The sequence below is a fragment of the Miscanthus floridulus genome, chromosome 6 (genome assembly GCF_019320115.1).
Source record: "Miscanthus floridulus cultivar M001 chromosome 6, ASM1932011v1, whole genome shotgun sequence".
NCBI lineage: Eukaryota > Viridiplantae > Streptophyta > Magnoliopsida > Poales > Poaceae > Miscanthus > Miscanthus floridulus.
The window spans coordinates 1465743-1477213 of NC_089585.1; the positions used below are offsets into that span (position 1 = coordinate 1465743).

Genomic DNA, 11471 nt, shown 5'->3' on the forward strand with positions numbered 1-11471 from the left:
GGCCCTGTGGTCTCTGTCCGATGCCAGTTCAAACGTCCCTCTTGCTCAATTCTCTCCACCCTTGTGCATAGGTGCTAGCTTCAAGTATTTCAACACTTGTGTACGTGAGCTAGCAAGATTTTAAGCCACTCTCCATGGGTTTGTTAACTCACTAGGTCTAGATGCACATGCATGAAGTCAAGGACACCTGGTGGCACTTGATAACCGTAATTGCAACGAGAATTCCCCTCTTAATAGTACGACTATCTATCCTAAACCCGGTCACACTCTCTATAGTGTCTTGACCAGCAAAACAAAATGGCCTTAGGTCTTATACCTTTGCGTTAAGCCCTATTTTATTTTTCTCTTTCTTCTTTTCCAAGTTGGAGCACTTGATCACTTGATCTCCACTTGGCCTCCCACCATCTCTCCATGGTAGCCATCTAGCTCAACTTGGATGTGGACCAACCTATCTCAAACACAACACTAAGTGCAAAGGTTAGTCCGCTTTGATTGTCTCAATTACCAAAACTCAACATGGAGCTTTCTCTAGCCCTAACTTTTACTCCCTCTATCCCAAATTATAAGTCATTCTAACTTTTTTTTAAGTCAAAGCATCTTAAATTTGACCAAATTTATATAATAAAATAATAACATTTATGATACCTACGAAACATTAGATTCTTCATTAATTATATTTTCATAATATACATATTCGATGTTAAAAATATTTATAATTTTCTCTATAATTTTAGTCAAACTTGAGATGTTTTGAATTTTTAAGAAAGTTAGAATGATATATAATTTAAAATGGAGGGAGTAGTTCATTTTATAAAGGTATAGTACTCGCTCTGTTCCTAAATAAAATAGATTTCAAGAGTTATCTTAAGTCAAAAATTTTAAATTTTTATCGAATTTCTAGAGTAGTTTGATTTCATAATAGCACCATTACAGTACCGCCAACAGGGGAAGCCGGAGCTGACTCAAGTGCCAATGCCAACTGGCCGGCATCTGGATCTGTTGTGAGCACCAACAAAGGCACATCTCCACAGACCACAGGGAGTCAGTCAGGGACCTATATATATATATATCCACCATCCTCATCATGACGCCCCAGCCACACCACGCCTGACGTTCTGTCCGCCGCCGCCGCCTCCTGCCCGCCGATGGAGTCCCTGGGCGTGCTGCTGCTCTACCCGGTGAACGCGTACCTGGAGCAGGAGCTGGACCGCCGCTGCCGCCTGTACCGTTTCTGGGAGTCGCCCCGCGAGGAGTTCCTCCGCGCGCACGCGGGCGCCGTCCGCGCGGTCGTCGGCAACGCCAACTACGGCGCCGACGCCGCGCTCATCGACGCGCTCCCGGCGCTCGAGATCGTCGCCTCCTTCTCCGTCGGCATCGACCGCGTCGACCTCGCCAAGTGCCGCGAGCGCGGGATCCGGGTCACCAACACTCCCGACGTCCTCACCGACGACGTCGCCGACCTCGCCGTCGGACTCGCCATCGCCGTGCTCCGCAGGATCCCGCAGGCCGACCGCTACGTCCGCGCGGGGCTCTGGAAGTCCAGGGGCGACTAACACCCCACGCGGGTGCGTCGCTTTGTTTTCCCTGCTCCCTGTTCTTCTTCTCCTCCTTATTAATTGTTCATTCATTATATACCGAATTTCATCTCTTCCTTGATGTACCATACATACATACTGTGCTTCATTCTACGAATTTGGGAAAAAATAGGAATCCAGTATATGGTACTTTTGCGATCTAGTCATTTTTTTTAGTATATAGTGAATATGATGATAAATTGGTACTTTGGCGGTGTGAACCTCAGTTCCATATTCTGTGTACTATTAGGCGTCTACTTTAGACAGATTGGTTGAGGTGAGGATAGTACTCCTGTGAGGACGAGGTTTATTGGCAAGCACAAGAGGGGCGAGTTAACGACCCCCCGAATAAAAAGAGCGGGCACTATCTCATATCAATAGGGGTTGATGAACGAGAGCACAAATTCTAAGGCAATCAAAGGATTAAAATGATTTTGTTTCATGTCATATGTTGCCTTTGTCAAATTTGGTTGCTCATTTGAACATTTCCTGTTATTACATGTGAAAAACATAGATTGGCAGCACCTGAGTGGAAGGCGCTTTCGGCAGATTAACCAGTCACATTTTCGGAACTAGCCTAGCCCTGGGGTACGGTAAATTTGGATCCTATCTTACTGAAATTAAAGGGGTTGTTGGGCTTCTTAAAGCCACAAATGTTGCTTCTCTGGATGACGTAGCTTTCAAGTGGAAATCGAAGATGGGGAGGACCACATCCTTTTAATGTTGATGTTTGTAGGTTGATAATTTTCTGGGGTCTAGAGATGGTTGTCGCATCTGCACATGAAAACATTGGATGCTGTGTTTTTTATCACCTTTCACTAGGAGAACCCTACCCGTAGGAACTTTTTTGGCATTGTTCCTGATGACATTACATGTAATCAGGTTAGTCATCTGTCAAACTTAATCAAGGTTCGGTTAGGTTGCTTGTTTAGATCTGCATTGCTTCATCACTAGAACTATGCTTATATATGCTGAGGTAATAATCAGATTAGTGAACACTCTGTACCATCATCTGAAACTACATTTTAGGCCACACCAATCTGTCACGAGTTGCTTGGCACACTGGATGCTGTTATTACTCTCTTCAGTAGCATCAGGATATATGCATATAGACTGAAGTAACGTTTGGTAGAATAGAAAAGGAAATGACTCTTGTTATCTTCCTGCAGTTCAGTGGCAAGAGAATTGCTATTCTGGGGCTAGGCAGGCAGGATAGGCTTAGCGATAGCGAAAAGAGCCGAGGCATTCGGTTGTTCCATAAGCTATACCTCAAGATCAGAGAAGCCTTTCCCAAACTACAAGTTCTACGCGAACGTTGTCGATCTGGCAGCCAACTGCGACATGCTTATCGTGGCGTGCTTCGCTTAACGCCGAGACCCACCACATTGTGAACCGTGAGGGTCATTGATGCGTTGGGTCCAGAGTGCTCGTAAACGTTGGCCGCGGAGCACACGTGGACGAGCCCAAGCTCGTGTCCGTGCTCGTCGAGAGACGCCTGGGAGGAGCAGGCCTCGACGTGTACAAGCACGAGCCCGTGGTTCCGGAGCGGCTTTTCCGGTTTGGATAATGTCGTCGTGGTGCCTCATGTGGGCAGTGACACTGAAGAAACGTGCAGGGCGATGGCTGACCTAGTGCTAGGAAATCTAGAGGCGCACGCGACGAATAAGCCTCTGCTCACTCCGGTGATCTGATTGTTGCTGGTAGGCACTTGGTCAGATATTAGTAGTAGAAGAACATGACGCAGTGGTTGTAATCCCAACTCTGCACTCTGCTATTTTTTTTTTTTTGGTTTGCCAGTCAGTAGGCTGTTACTCAGATCAGCCATGATTAATAAGAGTACCTATCTATGGAGATACTCTCACATTGACATATGATTGTCGCTAGCACTTGGTCGATCGGAGATTAGTTGAAGGTCCTGACACTATGATTTGTAATCCCAACTCTGCACTCTGCTATTTTTAGTTTGCTACTAGTCAGCCTGCCATCTCCAGGGGCATGCTGTTCTCCTTTTTAAGTCAGGTTGTTACTCGACCAGACATGATTAATAAGAGCATCTATCATCTATGGAGATACTCACATTGGCGTATGATTTGGAGTTTCATCATTTCTTCTTATCTTTTGCTGTGTGGTGTGGCCAGAGCAATGAGCATGATGCATTCTTCACTTTGCTGTCATGAATGGATGTGTTCCCTTTTTTTTGTCAACCTTGCTGACTTAGTAATGCGCATCATTGACATATTCAGCTCTGATTTCCTGACGCAAAGAATTCTTCGTGTCGTCATTGCATTGCAGTTCAGCGGGAAGAGAGTGGGCATCATCGGGCTGGGCAGGATCGGGCAGGCGGTGGCGAGGCGCGTGGAAGCCTTCGACTGCCCGGTGAGCTACCACCAGCGGACGGAGCAGAAGTCGGTGTACCCGAACTACACCTACTACCCGACGGTGGTGGAGCTGGCGTCCAACAGCGACGTGCTGGTGGTGGCGTGCCCGCTGAACGCGTCGACCCGGCACATCGTGAGCCGCGAGGTGATGGAGGCGCTGGGCCCGAAAGGCGTGCTGATCAACGTCGGGCGCGGCCCCCACGTCGACGAGCCCGAGATGGTGGCGGCGCTGGCGGACGGGCGGCTCGGCGGCGCTGGGCTGGACGTGTTCGAGGACGAGCCGAACGTCCCCGAGGCCCTGCTCGGGATGGACAACGTCGTGCTGGTGCCGCACGTCGGCAGCGGCACCTACGAGACGCGCAAGGCCATGGCGGACCTGGTGCTGGGGAACCTCGAGGCGCACGTGCTCAGCAAGCCGCTGCTGACTCCGGTGGTCTGATGGGTCCGAGCCTCGTCGGCACGGCTGCCTGCGCGTGGTGTTTTGAATAACAGCAGGTAGGCGCAGCGCGCCAGCGCCTGATGATGAACTCCCTCAGCTAGTGGGGATTGAAATGTTCTGTGTCGAAATGATCGCCGCTTGTGAAATGAAACTGAAATGTTGTCGATTCTTCGTGACAACAACAACCAAAAAGAAAGATGTAGTGAGTGACGAGAGTAGCCAGTGCATATATATAGCTGACGAATGGGGGATGGAGATGCATGCAGCGGCTGTGGCTGACGACCTGGCCCCACGCACGACCAGCGGGGCGGCCAAGTGGAGAAGAAGCAAGAGAGTCCCAGCCCCACTGACGTGTGGGGTAGCATGCTACTCATCACGTTGAGGAGTGAGCCGAGCGGAAGGGACGGGACCCAACGCCTCATCTCATCTCACCTCCCGTCCCCGTCCATTTCTCGCGGCGACCAAGACGACGCACCAGAGTCCAGAGAGAACGAGATCTAGACGACGAGGAGCTGAGGAAGAGGCACAGGAAGCAGGAGACACACAGGAGAGGTAAGCAAGCAAGCGCCCTCTCCTCCATGGATCCACATCCATCTTCCCTTCTTCCTCCCTCGCTCCCTCCTCTGCGCATGGCCTCGTGATTCCATTCATCTGTTGCCTACCTTGCCTTGCGTGGTTCTCCGTCGTCCTCTGTCGCTGGATCCTGCTGACTCCTGAGGCAGGGCGTGCCCGGCCGGCCTCGCATTGCTTCGCATCTGATCCACACCACACGGCCGAGCCGATCGTTTGGTTCTTGGCGCTTTATTGCATTGCATTCCAAGGTTCACTCATCAGTGCATGTGCGTGCGTGCATGCCTCCTCTTCTTTTGCCATGCATCTTGTCTTGGCGATCCAATATAATGCCTACCCGTGAATTTTGGTAGCACTACCTTTTTTTCCACTTCAACTACCTACAGTACGTGCACCCGGAACATGCGGTCCGTGACCCTGCACCTTCTGTTGTGCTCCACGGACACACACGTTCCTCGTGCCGACACGTGTCCGCCTCACCTAGCAGCGACTCTGCTCTCCTAGTCCTATCTGCACTGCTCGCCAGTGACTGACACGTGCCTTTTCGCCCCCAGCCCACCTGGCAATGTGTATATACTCCTAGCTATGCAACAAGCTACAGTTACCTTCCACAGTGGCTCCAAAGCCAGCTGGCTCCGGCTACCTTCCTTCCTTGTCTTTCATAACGCAGATGCAAAGTCATACGCTTTTTTTTTTCCCAATTATTATTATATCGCAGGTTGTTAGTCTCACTCTCAGCAAGAACGAACCGCGCGTCCGTCCGGCCGGCGCGATGAAGCGCGGGGCGTCGGAGTCGTCGGACGCGACGAGCCAGGCGACGACGACGCCGCCGCGGACACCCAAGACCCCGAACAACAAGCGGCCGGCGTACTACGTGCAGAGCCCCGTCCCACGACGGCGGCGGCCACAAGTCGTCGTCGTCGACAACGACGACGACGGCGCACACCACGCCGGTGTACAACAGCCCGCTCGAGTCGCCCTCGCACGCTTCCTCCACGGGCCGCCACTCCAGGGTCTCCTCCGCCACCCGCTTCTCGGGCACGCTGCTCCGGTCCGCCTCGCCATGCCGCCAGCAGGTCCGCTGGCCGCCGGGCGGAAGAAGCGTCACGGCGGCGGATCTGGCCACAAGAAGAACAAGTGGCGCGAGGTGGGCGGCGTCATTGACGAGGAGGCGGCGGACGAGTCAGACGACGAGGTCGACCAGGAGCAGCAGGAGGAGGAGGAGCTCCCGGTGTGCTGCGGGGTGGTCTTCTGCGCATTGATCCTCGCGTTCGCCGCCGCCTGCCTCGTCGTCTGGGCCGTTGCTCGCCGCTACAAACCCACCGTCGTCGCCAAGGTACATCACATCGATTACTGTGCGTGTTTAGAGCAGGAATTGTATTGATTCAAAGGAATCGATTTCTAGGATGCTCGCCACTACGAGAAGATCGATCCGCATTCTTGCATGAATGACCATTGTGATCTCTGAACTTTTGAAGTTCACGCAGCATTCCCATCAACTGAACCGAACTCCCTAAATTCATGCATATACCGTATTCATTGATCATATGCAGAGACCCAAAAAAATCCTTATTTTTTCTAAATAAAAATACCTATTGTTCATGCTGTCAGGTTCCTATTGTTACAAATTAAAGATTGCTGTGTGTTCCATGCATGTGTGCAGAGCCTGACAGTGCACAACTTCTACGCCGGGGAAGGCACGGACCGCACCGGGGTGGCGACGAAGCTGGTGACACTAAACTGCTCGCTGGCGATGTCCGTCCACAACCCTTCCACCATGTTCGGCATCCACGTCTCCTCGAGCTCCATCCGGCTCATGTACTCGGAGATCGCCATCGCCACCGGTCAGGTACGCGTCCTTAGTCCTTACTGCAATCTCTCACCATGATACAAACGCAGGAAAGAATTCCCTCCCCTTCAGCTGTTCTCTCCTCTCCTCTGCAGCTCCACAAGTTTTACCAGCCGAGGAAGAGCCGCCGCGCCGCGGCCGCGGTCCTGCACGGCGAGAAGACGCCGCTCTACGGAGCCGGCGCCACGCTTGTGGTGGCTAACGACGCCGGAGGCAAAGGGAAGGTGCCGCTGACGCTGGAGCTAGCGGTCAAGACCAGAGGGCACGTGATCGGGAGAGCTTGTGAGGGTGAAGCACGCCGTGCGCGTCAGGTGCCCGGTCGCCATCGACCCCGGCAGCTCCAGGCCGGTCAGGTTCCGTCGGAGCGATTGCAGTTACAGGCGACGATGAGCTGAGTTTGCAGCGGCTTTGATCAGCTAGAGAAGATGCGATGCATGCATGGATCGATCACCACCTTCTTCTTCTTCTTATTTGTTCGTCGTCGTCGTCGTCTCTCTTGGCTGGATTAATAATGGCTGTCATCTTGTTTCTTGTAGATATAGTTGCGCCTATATATGTTCTGTTCATAACCTGGATGGAGATCGACTAATAACCAGAGAATGAGAGAAATAATTTCGGCAGCTTTCTGGGATAACTTGTGATTTGTGACTTGCATGACAGCAGCAGGGCATATGCACTGAACAACGACACGAATCCGGATGAGATGAATGAGCGGATGCTCCGGTCATGCAAATCCCTCCTGATGCTGTTCCCTCGAGAAGAGCTTTTTCTGTTCGTTGATTTTAGAGTACTTCCTTCTCGACTGGAGAGCACTTCGGGCAGAATCTTATGTTGAAATTTAGGGGGCTTTTAACATTTTTACCGTTATAAAGGTTGGCACTCATCCGAATATTATTTTTAGAATAACACTTATAATTTTACCAAATGAGAGAAGTTTTAGTTTTAGATTTACCACATTTGCGCATGTGGCATGCCACGCCAGCTCGACACGCTGTCGCCTAGTCATGCCTTAGCACGTGAAATAGTCGTTGCTACCCCTTGCCCTTACTCCTCTCTCTACATCCCCGACAGCTGGGTCCCACGGCACCTGTCACTTCTAGGTGGACCCACTCGTCGCTTTCGTCTTTCCAGCTCTAGAACCTGATTGGGAGACAGCTCGCCGGAGCTCCATTGTCTGGATGTGGCACGCCAACCACAGGATCAGCACGGCCTTCAACGCCCAGCTCGCTGGAGTAAGCTGGCTCCTCAATGCGAGCTCCACGCTGCGGGTGAGCCCCACCACCATCGGCCTCCTCTCCGCGTGCCGCAAGGCCACACACCGGCGGATTTCTCACTGCGTGCCCCCCCCGCGAGGCCTCGGCGGAGCTACTTCTCGCACGTACGCCGACGAGGCCGCGGGGGCGTTGCTCGCGCCCGCACCGGCGAGGCCGCGGTAGAGCGTTGCTGCTCGAGCGCCTCCTCCTCGGCTTCCTCACGCCGTGCTGCTCCGAGCTCTGTGGCGTGTGCAGTTCGAGTCTTCGGCAACGACATTTCACGTGTGAAGCAACGACTCCATGTTGGCTATATATGGCCAAACGGGCCGCCCGGCACGGCATTGGCACGGGCACGGCCAGGCACGGCACGGCACTACGCGACACGACATGTTAGCCGTGCCGTGCCTGATAGTGCCGCCGTGCCGACTCAGCGGCCCAGGCACGACACTATCATGGCTTAGGCGTGCCGTGCCGTGCCACTGGGCACGGCAGCCCGTAGTGCTCGATGTTGTCGTTGTCGTTGTCATCCTTCCTTCTTCTTCGCCCCCTGCTGCATCATTGCTGCCGCCATCAGCTTCAATGGGATCCTCAACGCGACGGGCCGAACAGCTCCGCAGCGTCCTCGCGCAGGTCATCCTCATCGTCATCTCCGGCTAGCTCGCACATCCGCCTCTCATCGTTGGCGCTGACCTCAACGGTCTCATCGGAGGAGCGGGCCATCGACACTCCCGCCTCCACGGTTCCTCAACGGCTTCACACATAAACAAAGAATCAGTAGCAGATCTAGTTAGGGTTAGGGTTAGGGTTTACAGTACCTTGGCGGCCGGAGCACCGGGAACGCCAGCGACGTCGACGACGCGGGATCCGGCCCTCTGGTTCGTCGACGGATGCGAATCAAGAGGGGACCTACAGGAGGGGAGCACATCAGATCGAGATCCAGGAGGGGATAAGAGAGGAAGAGCCAGATCTGGAGGGGAGCAAAGCTCAACTTACCGACATCCGGAGCACCAGAGTTGCCGGGGGGCCGGCGAGGTCGACGATGGTGACGAATGAGACGACGAGGTGGACGACAAGGCTACATCAACGAGGCGAGATCAAGACGAGGCCGTGCCGTGTGCCCTTGCCGGCCAGCAGTGGCTCTAGATGCCACCGGAGGGCGAGAAGAAGAGAGGAGACACCACCGGAGAGGGAGACGAAGAGAGGAGAGAGCCGCTCGCAGAGGTTAGAGCGAGAGACAGGAGAGAGAGGGAGCTGGAAACAAATGAGCTAGGGTTTCGTCGATACGGGGCGGCGTGGGGGCGCTGGCTTATATAGTCGACCCATCCAACGGTCGGATCCAACGGTCATGAAGGATCTGGGGGAGGGGATCAACGGCCCTCCTTTGCTGGATCCGTGCTGAGGCCGTGCCGTGCCTGGGCCGTGCTAGGGGCCGAGGTGGCAGCCCAGGCATGGCACTGCTGCCGGGCCGTGCCAGGCACGGGCATGAAGCAGGCCGGGCCGGGCCTGGGCTGTGCTTTTTAGTGCTGTGTCTGTGCCGGCCCACCGTGTCAGTGCCATTTGGAAAATTATAATGTTGGCCATGCAGTTCGAGTCTTCGGCAAGAACGATGTCGCGAACTGCAGGTCCGTTTTCCGCACGCCACAGCTTGGGTGTAGCACGCGTCGTCGAACCAGGCTACGTCTCTGCCGCAAAGACATGCGGACTCTGCTAGGCTTTGCAGGATCCACCGCCAAGCCTGCAAAAGCATGTGGGCTTGGTTGCATCCCATCGCATCATGTGGTGTCCAGCACCACCAACTGGGCGCCTGGGCGGCACCCAATACGTGTCGTCTTGCAAGTTCACGTTGCCTAGACCTTGAGTAGTGAAACGTAGAGTGTCCATCCGATGGAGCGAGCTGAGCCGTGCATGGAGAACCGATCGAGAGGAGCCGCCGGCCGGGCAACCCACCCAACAAGCAAACGCATGCATATATCAAAGCGATCGAAGCTGGAGACTTGGAGACTGAGGGTGTGTTTAGTTGGGTGAAATTTAGGAATTTGGCTACGGTAGTATTTTCGTTTTTATTTGGCAATTAGTATTCAATTATGGACTAATTAGGCTCAAAATGTTCGTCTCGCGATTTCCAACCAAACTGTGCAATTGGTTTTTTCGTCTACATTTAATGCTCCATGCACGTATCGCAAGATTCGATGCGATGGCTAGTGTAGCACTTTTTAGAAAAAAAAAATTGGAACTAAACAAGGCCTGAGAAGGAGCCAAACTGAACTGGTGGGCTTCGAGCGATGCTTCCAAATTAAACGCCGTGCGGCGCAGGCGAGCGGGCGTGCGTGCGTGGAGACAAGACAGCGCACGAAAGCGTTCGGTGCGGACTTTGGACGTGAGAGCTGGTGTGCGGGTTAGCTCAGCCCTGGCAGCCTGTTCGGTTGGCTGGTTCATATCGTTGCTGGTTCGTTTATGTGAGAGAGAAGCACTGCTGGCCGATTCATGTGAATAGTGTCCATGTGAGGGGGCTGGCCAGCCAGCCCAGCCAGCCAGCCCCAGCCGATCACGCTGTGGGCTGCTGGGGTCAAGGCACGGCACGGGTATACGTGTCGTCTTGCAAGTTCAGGCGGAGCGTGCAGTTCATGCCCCCATGCAGGTGCTGGAGCTGGGAGACGAAGCTGACGAGTGAGGCCCACCTGAAAGTGACAGGTGCCGTGGGACCCAGCTATCGGGGATGGAGAGAGAGGAGCAAGGCAGGGGTAGCAACGACATTTCACATGTTCAGGCTGACTAGGCGACAGCGTGTCGAGCTGACAGGCATGCCACATGCGCCAATGTGATAAATCCAAAACTAAAACTTCACTCATCTGGTAAAGTTGTAAGTGTCATTCTAAGAGTGATATTCGGATGAGTGCCGATCTTTATAACGGTAAAAATAATAAAAGTCCAAAATTAGTGTGGTGTGAAGGCTGGGCAAGAGGCCCATGGGCTCCCGAACCCCAAACCCTAGCCACTGGCTCAACGCCCCCCCCCCCGTCGCCGGCCCCTCCCCCTCCCCCCTACATCCCGAGCCTCCCTTCTCTCTAGCGCGAGCGGGGCGACCCGCGCGGGCACGACCGCCGCCGCCGCGTCGGGCGCGTCGAGCCTCCTGGATGCGCCCCGAGCACGACGCCTGCTCCTCGTTGTTGATTCCGCCGGGTGCTGCTCCTCCGCCGGCCTCCACCCTGGTGTTGGTGGCCAATGACGCTGGACAACCACCTCCCTTCACTGCGCTCGTCTGGCGAACGCTGCAGACGTCGAGGCTCCCCCGGCGGGCTCCATGGAGGACGCCTCCACCGCCGGTGCTCGCCCTCCACGCCGCCGGGAGCTGCAGCGGTGCCATCGCCGTGGCCACCCAGCAGTCCGGCAAGGGGGCCGGATCTGGCG

General features: G+C 54.3%; 2 pseudogenes; both read left to right on the top strand.

Annotated features, from left to right (window-relative positions):
- The first annotated feature begins 1080 nt into the window (after positions 1–1080).
- LOC136457338 (uncharacterized) lies at positions 1081–7417 on the top strand (annotated as a pseudogene).
- On the top strand, positions 1962–3906 carry LOC136461497 (hydroxyphenylpyruvate reductase-like; annotated as a pseudogene).
- Positions 7418–11471: the final 4054 nt, after the last annotated feature.